Raw genomic sequence first — 16,387 nt, 5'->3', positions numbered from 1 at the left:
AAGTCATACTAAAAATTGTGTTGTAATTGTGATTAAGATTATTTTTGATGCAGGTATAAAAAGATGATGGACTTCCCAAACCACACAGACTGTTCCTGCTTTATCTTGCCTACTCCAACCCAGGACCACAGAATCTGAGCCATTAGCAAAAAAATTGCTGCAACATTAATTTAATCCATATTAAATTTCTTAGAGTATATCCCCTCCTGATCATTGAGCAGCATTCTCAAAGAATTTGAGAAGCAAAATGTTAGATATAATGTTAAAAAAAACTATATAATAACTACAGTCATAAATGCTGAAGAAATAATAAATTTTGAAGAATGCAAAAAGATCTTTTGGCCTGAAATCTAAAAGCATAAATGGCATCACCATAATATATATGAAAGAAAACAAAGAAAACTGGATCATTCATGTACGCAATAAAAGTTTACTGAGCATCTTCTGTGTACCATGGACTGTGCTAAGCATTGGAAATACAGACTTTTTTTCACATTTTTTGCTCACGTTTTCTTTTTCAGTTTTATTTATTGAGGTATAATTTACAATTAAAATTGTAGTATATTTTAAGTATACAACATGGTGATTTGATAGACCTACATATTTTGAAGGGATTCCCACAGTTAAGTTAATTAGCACATCCATCTTCTCACATATTTACCTTTTTGTTTTTGGTTTGTCTGTTTTGGTGAGAACACTTGACACTAAAATTCTACTCTCTTGGAAAATTTCAATGACACAATGCAAGATTATCTACTATAGTCCCCAGGTTATACATTAGATCCTCAGACTTTATCTTACAACCAGAAGTTTGTACCCTTTTACCAGCCTCTCCCTGCTTTCTGCACCCCTCAGTCCCTGGAAAGTACCATGCTGCTCTGGGTTTCCATGAGTTGGACTTTTTTTTAGACTCCATACACATATAAGTGATACCATGTAGTCTTTTGTCTTTGTCTTTCTGGCTTATTTCACTTAAAATAATGTCCCTCAGTTTCATTAATACTGTCACAAAAGTCAGGATTTCCATTTTTAGGGTTGAATAATATTCCATTGTGTGTGTGTGTGTATATATACATGTATATATATAACATTTTCTTTGTATATTTATCTATTGATGGACACTGAGGTTTTTCCATACTTAGGATGTTGTGAATAATGCTTCACTGAATGTGGGAGTACAGCTATCTTTTTGAGATAGTGACTACACCTGCTCCGTGTGTAGCTGTATATTCAGTGTCTCCATGGGAAGGAACTTTAAGAGCCTCCTATCTTGCCATCTCGGTCCCTCCAATAGTGCAGTTTTATGAATAGATATAATCCTGCCTTCATGGAGTTAGCAGTTTAGACATGAAGAAAGAAATTAATCAAATAATTAATATCAATTGTATTGTAAAACAGTTATTAATTGCAATAAATGCTGTTGAATAAAAGGGTTCTAAAAGTCACATGCAACATACAGGACAATGAACTTGTAGTAGGGGGACCTGCACTGTAGTAAGGCGCTGAAAGAGGGGAGTTGCGTGTTTCATTACTAACTGACAGTGTAGGGATAAAAACAGGAGCTAATGAGGCAAAATATGCATAGAAGTCTTAAAAGATCATGATAGACTAGATGGGCTGTCACGTTAGTAATGGAAAGAACAAGGTCCTCACTTCAACACTTCTGGAAACGTACAATGGGCAGGTCAGTGTAACAGGCATTGCAAGAAATAAAGTTACTAAGAAAAGATTAGAGTGATACAAGAACCATGACTAGAATGTGATCAATCATCCAATCTTACATAACAAGCAAACAATCAGAAAATAATCTCTTAATTGTCATTGGATAGGAACCAATTCTAGGGACCACAGTACTCCTAGTTCTATCACTAAACAGTTGTTTGAATGCGTACACAACTTAACCTCCAGTGGTTTCAGTTTACTCACCTAAAAATCCTTACCAGTGAAATAGCCAATTTATTACAAAAGTTAACTATCTCTATTGTAAAATAAAAGGTATTGACATTTTGTAACACTTTTTTTTTTTTTTTTTTTTTTTTGCGGTATGCGGGTCTCTCACTGTTGTGGCCTCTCCCGTTGCGGAGCACAGGCTCCGGACGCACAGGCTCAGCGGCCATGGCTCACGGGCCCAGCCGCTCCGCGGCATGTGGGATCTTCCCAGACCGGGGAACGAACCCGTGTCCCCTGCATCGGCAGGCGGACTCTCAACCACTGCACCCCCAGGGAAGCTCGTGTAACACTTCATTTTTGAGTGGTAATTTTCATCATTATTTGTTCCTTCCCTTCAGAGAAGAAATTAAGTAGTTGCATTACTCAATAAACTCCAAGTATGTGTAGTTAATAGAGTGTTCCTTCATTTCTGGATGACAAACAGTCCTAGGGAGAATTGTCCCTGCTGAATTTGTCAGCTATAGAGAAGTGGGCCAGACGACACTGGGAACTGGACAAGAGATCTCATCTGAGATGAAGTTACACAGCATCTGAAGACCATTAGTATAAGAGCTGCATTTTTAACAAAATGATACACTGCAGCCTAAAATTTACATGGAAGTTTCACGTAATAGGCTTCAGGCAAAGCTCTAAAATATGTAGCTCATAACTGTATTACATCAGGAGTAAATGAGAAATGGTGAGCACCTGCTTTCTAAAATATTAGTGTGGTGATTCCTTGGGCTTTCTTATTTTTAAATTGAGTATGGATATAATAAATATTTTCCCAGTCTATCAGAATAGGTGTACAGTCAGAACATAATTAAATAGCATAACAGTGTTTTTCTGTGTCTGTCACTCCAAATTTTTTTTATTGAAGTATAGTTGATTTACAACATTGTGCCAATCCCTGCTGTACAGCAAAGTGACTCAGTCATACACATATATACATATTTTTAATATTCGTTTTCATTATGGTTTATCACCGGGTATTGAATATAGTTCCCTGTGCTCTGCATTAGCACCTTGTTTTTTATCCATTCTCTATGTAATAGTTTGCGTCTCCTAACCCCAAGCTCCCAGTCCCTCCCTCTCCCTCCCCCTCTCCCTTGGCAACCACAAGTCTGATCTCTATGTCTGTGTGTTGATCCAAATTTATTCCTCCACCTCAAAAGTGTGTGTGTTGCGGACAAATGATTGTTTTTCAGTATGGGAGCATGTTCCCAGAATGCAGGATTTAGCACTCTTGCAAGCACCCTGGGAAATGGTGCATCAAGCTACTAGTATGGTTCCAAGAAGGACGCAAATGGATTGCCCACATATAGTGATGTGAAAATGCCAGAATTACTCTGGCAGAGAGTAGCAGTATGCGATTAAATTATTTTATATTCTGATAACTGTATATCAAAATCTTAATTTTATAGTATGTCATTTAATACCTTGTGTTACATAATATATAGTTAGTTCACAGGAGAGAAAATTTAGAGGTCAAAAAGTATATGACAAAATGCAGTCTTGCAGTCTTACAGTCTTAAGATTTATTGAGGATAATGGACATACAGAACATATGTCTATAAAGATGATATTTATCAATATTTAATGTATTTGAAGTTAAAACCAAAAAAAATCAGGTAATTCTGTTAAAACAGAAAAAAATTTCCATATTTATTGTGTAATTTCAAAACAAAAATAATAAACCAATTATACATTAATATACATAACATATTCTTCATAAAACAACTGCATTTTTCAAAACAAGAAAACAGTGAAAAAGAGACATCGTTATACATTTTTGCAAATCTTTTTACTGCCTGTCTTAATAGAAAACAACTGGAGCTCTCATAACTACTTCCACATTCAATTTGCTGAGAAAGCACATTCCGTGTTACCGCTGGAAAACTCCACTCTGCACTTGTGAGACAATGAGAGTGAAAAAAGCAAATAGTGACTTCTTATTTTATAAAGATAACTTTGTCCTCACAGACCCCAAACCACATTCTAAGAACTGTTGCCCTAGAGAAACTCCATACTTGTTTATAAAGAGTCATTCAAACATATTTGAATCAAATGATTCAAAGAGTCATTCAACATTTTCTAATGGAAGAAAATGGAAACAACACAAATATCCATTCATTTGGAATTCAATACACTATTAGTGATAAATTCATACAGTAAATTTCATTTAATAATAAAAATGAGTACCTAGAGGTACATGTATCTGCAGATAAATCTCACAAATATATTTGAGACCAAAAAAAGAGTTACAGAAGGATGCACACAATATGATAAAATTAATATAAAATGTTGAAACAGGCAAAGAAAAACATATTTTATGAGCATACATAGATTTGCCTTAAAAGATAAAAACAAGTATGAGATGGATAAATAATGAATCCATAGGAGTTGCCTGTTTTCTCTGGGTGTAGTAGAAGGAAACACAGGTAAAGAGGGTTACAGGTGATTAAATTTGTTTAATTTTTTAAACTTGGTGACTATTTTATGGGTTAACTTAATTTTATTCACTTATACATTTTTGCATGTTTAAAGTAGTTTATACTTTTACTAATAATTATTATTAGTTATTAATAATTACCTGATAATTATGATAATTGCTCTGATAATGATTAAAATATAAATGACACAGTGATACAGTATGAAAAGGTACAGACTTCCAGTGATGAAATAAATAAGACTGGGGATGTAATAACTATAGTTAATAATACTGTACTGTACGTTTGAAAGTTGCTGAGAGAATAGATCTTAAAAGTCCTCATCACAAGAAAAACATTTTTGTAACTATGTATGGTGACAGATGTTAACTAGACTTATTGCAGTGACTATGCTGCAGTACATACAAATGTTGAATCATGTTGTACACCTGAAACTAATGTAATGTTATATGTCAATTATACCTCAATAAGAAAATATGAATGAAAAGGCGAAATAATGAGTGAAGATTCTTTTCAGACACTTAACCACTAAAGGATACAAAAGGATATTATTTAGGAATTTTTTTATAAGAGAGATTTGAAGGAGATTTTATTTTCCTTTCCATGGGAGTGACCTGAGCAAGAGAGGGACTTGAAGAGAAGGGAGGACAAAGATACAGGGAAAAAATGGAATAATGGGTGGAGCAGGGTGCGTGCATCATTGAAAGGAGGGGGAATCCACAGCATAGGTAGAAATGGATCTCAGAAGGAAAGACAACCTTTTAGTTGAGACTCTCTCCAGGGGGACAGAAAGATTAATGTTATTGCAGCTAAGTTTAGTAAGAGATAAAAAGTTAAGGAGAGTTCACATCTGATGGATTCTCCTTTATATTTTTTAATAAAGAATGAAGAATGTACTGTGTCAGAGTATGGAGGGCAGGTGGATGGAGCATTTCAAAGAAAAGAAGTTGACTTAAAAAATTCCACTTGGAGAGTAAGATATACAAGATTTCTGGTCAGGACTGAGGATTGTACCCACTAACTTTTTCTTCCCTATTGTTACAATGAATGAATTATCCATGTTCCTTTGTAAAGCTTGGGCTTCTGCTGTATGGTAGATCCCATCCCCTTTCACCTTCTCAAGACTATCATTCCTGTAGTTATATTCCATATCCCCTACAATATCAATTTTCACATTATCAATTTTCTGTTTTTATTGTGACATTTCCATAACTTCACTAATACAATATATTATTTCCTATCACTGAAGAAAACTCTAACCTGACCTCAAATCCCCTTTTAGTAGTTGTTCCTTTCCTGCTATCCCTTATAGCAAAATTCATATGTGGAATCTAAAAAAGTCAAACCATAGAACCAGAGAATTAGTTAGTAGTTTCCAGGGGTGAGAGAAATGGGGAGAGGTTGGTCATATGGTACAAACTTTCAGTTATAAGATGAATAAGTTCTGGAGATCCAGTGTACAGCATGATGATTTCAGTTAATAATACTCTATTGGATACTTGAAATTTGCTAATAGAGTAGATCTTAAATGTTCTCACCACACATACACAACAATATGGTAACTAGTGAGCTGATGGATGTATTAACTTGATAATTATTTTGCAATATATATATATATATAATCATCACATTGTACAACTTTAAAAAAATTCATATCATACAACCTAAAAAAATAAAAACAATACTTTTCAAAAGTATTATTCAGACCTCTCTCCTGTGTTCTCTATTTCATTCAGTCCAATAACGATTTTGTCCCCAGTCCTCAAATGAAACCGTTCCAGTCAAGGTCATTGATGATCTCTCTTTTTATTTTTAATCTAAACAGTATTTCTCAGACTATCCACTCAACCTTTCTGCATCTTATGACACAGTTAAACACTCTCTCTTTCTTGGACCTTCACCTGGCATTCGGATAATTTTCACACATTTTTGATAAACAATTAATTTCATTTTGATAATTAATGCCATTAATATTTATCAATGATCTAACATATGTAAATACATGATTATTTTAAAAATTATTGAAGACCATTTTCAGTAGGAAAAATATTATTTTTAAAAGGTAATAAATCCTTCTGATTCTGAAAGATGAACTGGTTTTTGTAATTCTCTTTTATTCAAATTTTAATAATAGCAATAGTGTTCTGATTGTAAATATCTCCCTTCCTCATGTCAACCATGAGAGTAATTTCATACTATATTAATACATAAAATTGACTTGTTTAAAAGGAAATGAAACTAAGCAATATTATCAGACTCAATCCCTGCATGCCACATCTCTTCCTGTGTTATTTTTCTTGCAATGTTATCACTTGAGTTGCTAGGCAGAGGTTAGAGAACACTTGATGATTGACTGAGCCTGTCCAGAATGGATTCACTGTGTAATTACTCTTCCCTATATGAGTGTCATGGGGAAAATAAGATAAATCAATAGTTCTTTCATCTGAGGATATATTTCTTAGACCCAGAATGTTGTGTGTGGGTAAGCAAGTATGTTTTTTATTTTGATAATAAGAGCAGCGTTTTGTTAAACCAATTATATTTAGTAATTGTCTAAAGATTTGTTTCTCCTTCAAAGGATATCTGGTCTCAGAGTATCTACCATACAATGCAGACATCTTTATCTTCCCTTTGTCTATTCATTCATTTACATTCTCAACTTTTTGTGCCCCCCAGCCCTCAAAACTCTACCAATGGTTTCCATTTTACATTATTTTTCTCTCTCTTTCTTTTTCATTTTTGCCCAATGATGATTTTTCTCCTCCAATCTGACAAGATCACACAAGAGCAAAGATCATTGTTTAACAAAATAAAAGATGTCAGCTGTCACACGCCAAAGATACACATTTATTTAATGTAGGTAAATGGTACAATAGGAACAGCAGAAGATAACTACACATATCCATAGAAAATAGACCACTATCAAATACATAGATGAGCCATCGGCAACTCAAGTTCCTACCAAAGCACCCAGTTGTCAATTTTATCATCTGACAGCATTACAAATTCCCTCAAGTCCTTAGTGAAACTACAAAATTCTTGCCCATGGGTCAGTATCCAACAAAATAGTAATCTCTTTCTATTTATATTTGCAACATCTCTATATCATTCAGGAAAACCTGTGCCTTTGAGTAAACAAAAGGTAGCTTAAACTTTTGCAGACTTACCCTTTGCCCAAATGAAGTTATAACAAAAATATCCAGAATATTTTAAATGTAAACATGATTGTCATAATACAGGCAGTACCCAAATGAGTGCCTCAAGGCCTTCCTGATGATCTTATAACCTATTGATGAGGATAAAATTTTGACTATTAATGATATTATAACATATTGACATAACCATTTCTGACCTGGCCTTCTTGCATTTCACCAAAAAGTTAACTTCTTAAATAGATTCTCTATTTCAGTCTACTTCTGCCTCCTTAGGCCCTGACATACCATCCAAAATCTCTAATAATATTCTCTCAAGTTGCGGGAACAATTCATTCAGGAATTCAATGACTTTAACAAATATGTCAGTTACCACGTAGGAACTAGGAATAGAAGAACAACAGAATAATAAGCATTAATTTTATGCAAGGCTTCATAATGTAGCAGGAGATAGAGACACTAAAGCCTGAACATATGATTACAACTTAAAGGTAAAACGATTCAAATGAACACCAAGCAACATTAGTGACAAGATATCCATGTCAACATACAAGGTGCATTTTGTTTTGTTTTTGAAAGATTGGAAGTAAGAAAAATTTCTACAATTATCCATGTGGTACCAAACAACTTATAGACACAGAAGAGTAAAAAATTGGATTGGCTCCAGATGATTCACCCACTATAACAATGCTAGAACACGTTTCAAGTGGACAATATTTATTTTAAAAATTCAATTTTAAATTGAGCTATTATTCATGTGTGAGGACATTCTTAGACATAGTCAATGATGTAAAAGTTTCCCATGTATTCTCATAAATAAAAATCTGTCAAAAACTATTCCAGAGAAACCAGAAATTAATAAAAACAATGATCTGAAAAACAATGAAATGTGAAATTTTTAAAAAAGTGGTCAGTGAAATCAGTAAAAGTGATCTAAAGTTTAATATATTTTAAACTATTATAAAGCTCAATTCAAATAGTAATATAAACCTTAGAGGAATATACACTATACAAAAATAATAATATAATAATATATAATAATATATATAATATAATATATTATATATAATATAATAATAATATATATATATATAATATTGAGCTCATAACTATCTCACAGGTTTGTTTGTAAGGATTAAATTATTTAATACTTACAAGTGCTTAGAGCTATGAATAGTGCATAGTAAACACCTAAAAAGGTTAACCATGATCATTGAATAATAATGCCAGGATGATATTACTATACTTTAATAGCTCAGATTATTGATACCAAGTATGATCCTGGGGTGCTCCTGGGCACAAAAGCATTTCTGTGTCCCCCATTTCTTGATTACAAGAAATAGGCTTCATTCAGCCATGACTTTCCCTGATTTCCAACAAGCAGGTTCAAACAGTAGCTAATTAGGGAAGGGAAGGGAGGAAACAAGGGAGGAACAGTTGACAGAAACAGTAGTGCAATCTTGAGGCAAGGTGCTGGTTCACCATCAAGGGATATACATAGCAATATCCTTGAACTGTTCTGCAGATACTGAAAGCCCCAACAGGTGGGAGAAATTAACTGTATGCTGCCACAAGCAAGGTAACCCCAGACCTTTGGAACCAGAAGGTTGATGATGCTGAGTCTCACTTACTTCATCACCAACCAATCAGAGGAATGTCCAGTTGATGACACCTTCTTTGAACCATTACCATAAAACTTCTCACTACCCCCTCTGGATTCGGCTTCATTATCTCACTAAATCCAGGGTATAAAATAAAGAGAAGGTGGAGCATTTTACAGTCTTACAGAAGAAGAGATCCATAGTGTCTGGACTCAATTGGGCCTTAATATTATCCATTTTTTTCCCTATCCTTAGACAACTCTCTTTCTGAATTCTCACTGGGCTGATTCCAAATATTTAGCTTTAATCTAACAATCATCGCAGCCTTCATAACTCTGAAATAATATTGTTTCCTTCTCTATAGGGAAAATCATGCAGAAACCACCATACTGAAAATTGCTTAATTTTTACACAAGTAATTGTTTGTGTCCTCAACCATTTCTTCTTATTCAAAAGAAGAGGTAACTCTGCTCCTATGCAAATAATTAAAATAAACTTAAGGTATCACTTTACCAATTGTACTTTCAATACCTCTACTATAATATCTGAATCCTTTCAATCAGCATTTAAAATGCTTAAGTCTTGCCTATTTAAAGTAATAATAATAATTTAAAACCTAGATGACTATCACTCTGTCTTCCCCTCTTCTTCTTTTCACAGTGAAAGTTCTTGGGATGATGTTAGAAGAGACCAATAAATATCATTCCTTATACTCCGAAGTACAGAAAAATGTCAGGTAACAAGACTTAGAAGACTGAGAACCAAAATGTCATCTGCACCTGTAACCACTACTGCCCTACTATTGCTAAAAAATATTCACTTTGTATATGTGTATTTTAATAATGCATCACAATATTTAAAATAAATAAATAATAAATTCCCTGCTATTTTGAAAATGTATTTAGTGGCTTGCAGGATTAAGCTATCTTCTCTTAATTATTCTCACAGTTTTTTCTTAAAGACATAGAATGTAATTCTATCTACTGAAAATATTCTTTCTCTCTCTGGTGGAAACTAAATACATGCCTAAGGCAGAATTACTTTTACCCCCTGCAAAGACGCTAATGAATATTTCTGAACCCAAGGAATTGGACACAATCTCCAACCAAGCATATGTTTAAACATCACAGAAACATAAAAGGAAAAAATAATATTTGGCATATACAAACCAAAGCTTTTTGATACAATTGTAAAGGAATATTTTCATAATTAAAAATTTGCATAAAGTTTTATAAATAAATAAATAAATATCTATATATATCTATATATATATATAGATATATATAGATATATTTTTTAGTATTATCTAAGAAAGCCACAAACACAGATATCTCCCATTTGGGGTTTGCTTATTAACAATCATGCTAATGAAGCCGAATCCATCCTCTGTACCCTGACACCAAATTAAATCTTGGAGACAGAGTTCTGGGTAGAGTAGAAAAGAATAGCTTTATTGCTTTGCCAGGCAAAGGGGCCCACAGCACCCTAATGTCCTCAAAACTGTGTGTCCTGACCTCGAGGGGGTAGTGAGGAGTTTTATAGGAATGGTTCAAAAAGGGAATGATCAGCTCGTGCACATTCTTCTGCTTGGTTGGTGGTGAGGTAAGTGGAAGTCAGCATCATCAATCTTCTGGTTCCAACCAGTCTGAGGTCTGTCTACTTGCTTGTTGGCACCACACAGTTAACTTCTCCCACCTGGTGGAGGTTTCAGTATCCACAAGACTGCTCAAAGATATTGTTATGTATATCCCTTGATGGGGAAAAAGGACCCAGCCCCAAGGCTGCACTTTTTTTTTTCTTGACTGTTCCTCCCTTGTCTCTACATCCCCTGCCTTCCCTAATTAGCAACTGTTTGAACCTGCTTGTTGGAAATCAGGGAAGGTCATGGAGGCTGCATGAAGCCTATTTTCTGTAATCAAGAAATGGGAGACACAGAAAGGCTTTTGTGCCCAGGAGCCCCACAGCATCCTGCTCAGTATCACTAATAGGTTTCTGAGAGATTTATATCCAACCAACATAAATAGAATTAAAGCACAAACATATAATTAGCTGGGATAATGTCCAGAAGGACAATTTTGGTGCATATTTTCAACCAGAAGCTTAAGTGGAGCCTTTGTTTCTCACTAAAACCCACATATAATTCTTAGGACATTATTAACAGCCTCTGGTTGGCCACAGAGAATAAAGAAGACAGGCAGAGGGAAAGAAAGAATATCCATTGGCCAGTCTACCACAAGCCAGACATGCTAAATAGATGTGATAAACAAAGCATAGTATATTGATCCTTCTGTACTGGCCTCTCAATTCTCAGGGACCCTAAACACTAGAATGTGCAACCCAGGCAACCTTGTGACATTCTGTGTCAAAGATTAGAATTTCTTTGAATGAGAGGACAGGAGGGTCAACAATAAAGTAGTTGGCACTAGTGGCAAGCAGAGACACTGTCACCCCATAGAAAAATTGGATAATAAAAAGTTGTCCAGGAAAATAATTATTGCTATCCTCCTTTGTCCCACTTCTTCCATTACATTAACACTTAGATTCAGTCTGTTATCACTGCAAAGACTTCTCAGTTTATACTCTTAACCAAGGCTTTATCAATATAATTAAGCCTGTATTAATATTGCTACTTTTTTTCTTATAAATACCTATAATTAAAAAGTTCCTGACTTGTGTTCAAAGATTTCTTTCATCCCTTGACTCTTCCTCCCACTGAAGGTCAACAGACATTTTTTTTTCTTCTCCATTAACCAGCCAACAGTGAGTTGAATCCCAGATTCAAGAGAGAATAATGAGTAGAGAAAGGAAGTATCACCAAGGTGGTCTTTGAGGCAGAAATACGTGGGGAATAACTCAGTGAGTAACAGTTCAGGAAGTTTTGTTTCCAAAGGCAAATGGGAAGGGCTTATTGAAAAGCAGAGAGGAGGCAGAAACAGAAGGAGAATAAAGGCAGAGCATTTCCAAAGGCTGTTTTTCCTCTGATTATTTCCAAATGTTTATGAATGCAGATGTTTGGAACAGTTGGTTTATCACCCCTGAATTTTGCTTCAACAAAACCTCATAAAAAGGGAGTGAAGATGGATGGGCCAAGTAGCCATTTTATTTATATGAGGAGCTAAAGAAAACTAAGTGAAATATAATCCAAATAAAAAACGTATTTTAGACAGCAAAAGAGCAACAAAGAAACCAACACGGTATTCAGAAAACCATAAACCCTAAACAGAAGCTTCAGATAAACCAAAATCAAAAGGATGTCAGAGTTTCAATTGACGTTAAATAATGCAAAAAAGGATGTCATCCTCAAATCAAAGGGCTGTCCCTAAAGGTAGTCTTTTCCATATGAAATTAAAAGGCAAAATTACTAGTTCAACTATATTCTCCTATATAAATGACATCTTCAGAGATTTACAAACCAAATACAATAATAGATACATGCTATATGTTATACTCAAAGTAGCACTTCAAAAATTCTAACAAGTGAAACAAAAAAATTAGAATTATTAAAGTCACCATGTAAAACAGTATCTTTAAAAATAAGTCTTGAAATCTGGACCTGATTCTAAATCCAACCTAACAGAAGCATTGAGTCATACTTAGAACTTGTTTAAATCATGAGCTATTAAACATAGGCCATATTAGTTCTGTTGTGCTATTCTATAGTAAACTTTAAACAACAAAGAATATCTTAACTGTTTAATATAACATCAACCTGAGGGAATCTTATTAGAAAACATATTACTTAAATGTGCTTAACTATCTAAAATAATTGGAATGGTGCAGTTTACAAGTATATAGATTTAAGAGCTAATTTTCAACAGGTGTGTTAAAAATGTTATTTTTTTTCTATATCACAGAATAAATAAAACCAAATGAGATTTCTACGAAATTTACCATCACTAATTTTAAATCACTCCCTTTAATTTACAACAAAATTAAACAGATATTTAAATATCTTTTACAACTGATAGTTGAATATTTGTCTATTTACCTCAGTCTGGTAGCAATCTTAAAGAAGATAGCAATATGCTACCCTCAAAGAGTGATTACTATATTCTAAGCATTGTTCTCATAAATTTAATCAACAGCTACCTTACAAAGTATATACTATTGTTATCCCCCTTTCACAGACAAAGAAGCTGAGATTCTGAGAAGTTAAGTGATTTACCTCAAAGGACGCACCTGAGATCCAAATGCCGGGGCTGCCCTCTTAATCATCTCATTATATGAAGAATCTTTCCAAAGATGTTAAATGAAGAATAAAGATTAGGTGAGTTGTAGGGGACCATCCTTTCTAGAGACACAAAATTTTTCTTTTATTGCCTAGTTTTGGACTGGATATAAAATATGTAATAGTTACCATTATTCTATGTATTCTTTGTACCCAAATGACTACTTCTAAATTTTCCAACAATCCAGAGCCTGCAAGCTCTACACAAATGCCTCTCTCTCTCTTTCTATTCCTCCTCCCTCTCTTCCTCCCTCCCTCCTCTCACTCTCTTTTTTAAAAACCACTGATGGACTCAAGCATATCTAGGGAAGAATGTCTTAGGGCATGTGTAGCACCTGCACTGATATTGACTGTAAAATGGTTATGTAAGAAGGATCTCAAATAAAACAACCAGGGGAGGATGTTTAATAGAAATACATAGAGAATTCTGAATTATTTTTTCTGCCCTTTGGGAAGTTGTTTTTAATTGGAACTCCAATAAGGAAGCCTCCTTATCCATCAAAATCAGTCTAAAATGACTCCTATATTATAACATAAAGGGCACAGTCCTTTGAAGAAGAGTATTGTCCTCAGAGAAAGGATATTGGTTCAAGACCCAGCAGAGGGGACTTTCCTGGTGGTCAAGCGGTTAAGAATCTGCCTGCCAATGCAGGGGACATGGTTTTGGTCTCTGGTCCAGGAAGATCCCACATGCCGTGGGGCAACTAAGCCGCTGTACTACAACTACTGAGCCCGTGCTCTAGAGCCCGTGAGCCACAACTACTGAGCCCATGCACCACAACTCCTGAAGCCCATGTGCTCTCGGGACTGTGTGCTGCAACTACTGAAGGCCGTGCGCCTAGAATCCATGCTCCACAACAAGAGAAGCCACCGTAATGAGAAGCCCGTGCACTGCAACGAACAGTAGCCCTCACTCACCGCAACCAAAGAAAGCTTGCGCGCAGCAATGATGACCCTGCACGGCCAAAAAAAACGACCCAGCAGAAAGAGAGAGAGGAAAATCAAGTGAGCTCTAAAGTTAAATAAGCAAAAAAAAAAAAAAAAAAAAAAAAGAACAAAAACAAACAAGTAAACCCTTTTTCTCTGGGGTATTTAAATATGTGTAGTGCAGCCAAGACACTACCAAACAATATATGCAAGGGAGTCACAGAAGAGAACACACAAATGACCTATAAGAATATAAAAATTTGCTCAATCTCAGTGGTAATCACAGCAAATGCTGACTAAAACACAGGTGACAGTTAGATCAAGAATTCCAATTAGAAAATTTAGCCTCCTCTTGCCAAATTAGCTCTCTTTCCTCAAGGAATAATTATTCTGTTTATTTATCTTGGTGTTTTTGTGCTGTTGCTCTCCTTCAAAATTCTCGTAGTCTTTACCTATCAATCAGGTTTATGAATGAAGTCGTTGGTTGCTACATATAGGTGGTTGGGGCCAGTTTTGTTCTGTTATGTAAGCCTGCTTCCCATTGCCCTAGTAGTCCTGAACTAGAAGGCTGAGACCAACTTTTAAAAATCATTTAATTTTAATAAGAGACTTCAACCAAAAGATTGGTTAAGAACATATCTAGTGTTGGATAGATTTGCAGAATTGGCACAATTCACAAAGCCTCTGGTTGGTGAATAAAATGAGTATCATACTGCACCACATTGACTCTTGAAATACCGTTACATAGAAGAAAAACTAAATATTTGTATGATTACCTATATCCAGATTTACCTAAAGAAAGCAACCTTTATAAATCACTAATACTGTAAAATAAACAATAGCTAGATAAGCAAATATTAAGGAAAATAAGTGAGGAATGGAAAATTTCCTTTTTTTTTTTTTTTTGTATCTCAAATATGCCCTGGAGGTCTAGAGCTGACTAGCTTCAAGAAGGATATCATTCAATAAAACAGACATATATAAAAGAAAAACCAGGAGAGGATTCTTATTCAGGATTAGAAGGGAATTTTCCATAATCTTAAAATGTCAAAAAATTTCCTATGGTCAGCTTACTGTCATTTCCCTGCCCTATGCAGTGAGTTTCTTGGGCATTTTTATCTATGTAATGGCAGCTCCTAGCATCATTGGCAGGTGCTCAATATGTGGTAGGAATTTAAAAAACTATTGTGGAATACATAGATTTATATTACTAGTTTTGAAATTGAATTAGTATGCTTTTGGAAAGTATAAAATAATAAGAATATATATTTTAGAAGTTATTGACTGGGATAAACATATTACTTTAAAATACATGGGTTATTCCTCCTTTCTCCATTTGCCTTTCCTAATGTTTATTGCTTCATGAGACAAATATCTTCAAATAGCATCTGAATGTATTTCCACCAGTCTATTTGCAAGTAAGATCTGGAAGAGAGATAAACATCCAACTGCATATTTCCCAATGTCCAAGTATACCCATCTCATTAACTTGATCTTTAAACAGCAAAATATAATAGCAACTGTTTGGTATTTAATGTTACTGTAACATAGCTTTGGCAACAGCAAGAAGTTATTTTTCCAGGAATTAATGGAGAACTAAATTTATAATATGCTGGCTTTTGTGAGATAGCACAGATCTTCAGAGCTATAATTTGTTATTTAAGAGGCTAAAAATAAAGGTATTATAATCTGTCAGAAATTAAGGTATACAATTTAATTATCTGCACATATTTTTGTTGTTGAGTTTTATTGTTAACCAGCCAGCCATCTTTGTGTTTGAGATAATCTTTTAATACCACATTTAAGTAGAGGAAAGAGGACTGGGCACTGAGTCAAGAAATGTAAACATGTCCTTAGGCAATTTTCATCTGTAAAATGAAAAATTTAGGACACCTCTTGGATTAGGACATCTCTCATCTTCACTCATAAAAATTTTAAGTTATATGATATAATTTACATAATACAATATAGGGCCTGATGTATCAGTTGGCTAACTGTGGAAGATAAGGAAGAGAATGTAGATGTAGAAGAAGGATAACTGATTGACAGTCCTTGATCCAGCTCCATCACATATTTATAATATTACCTGTGAAAGTCATA

Source organism: Hyperoodon ampullatus, assembly GCF_949752795.1.
Source record: "Hyperoodon ampullatus genome assembly, chromosome: 12".
NCBI lineage: Eukaryota > Metazoa > Chordata > Mammalia > Artiodactyla > Ziphiidae > Hyperoodon > Hyperoodon ampullatus.
This window is presented reverse-complemented; position numbering follows the sequence as displayed.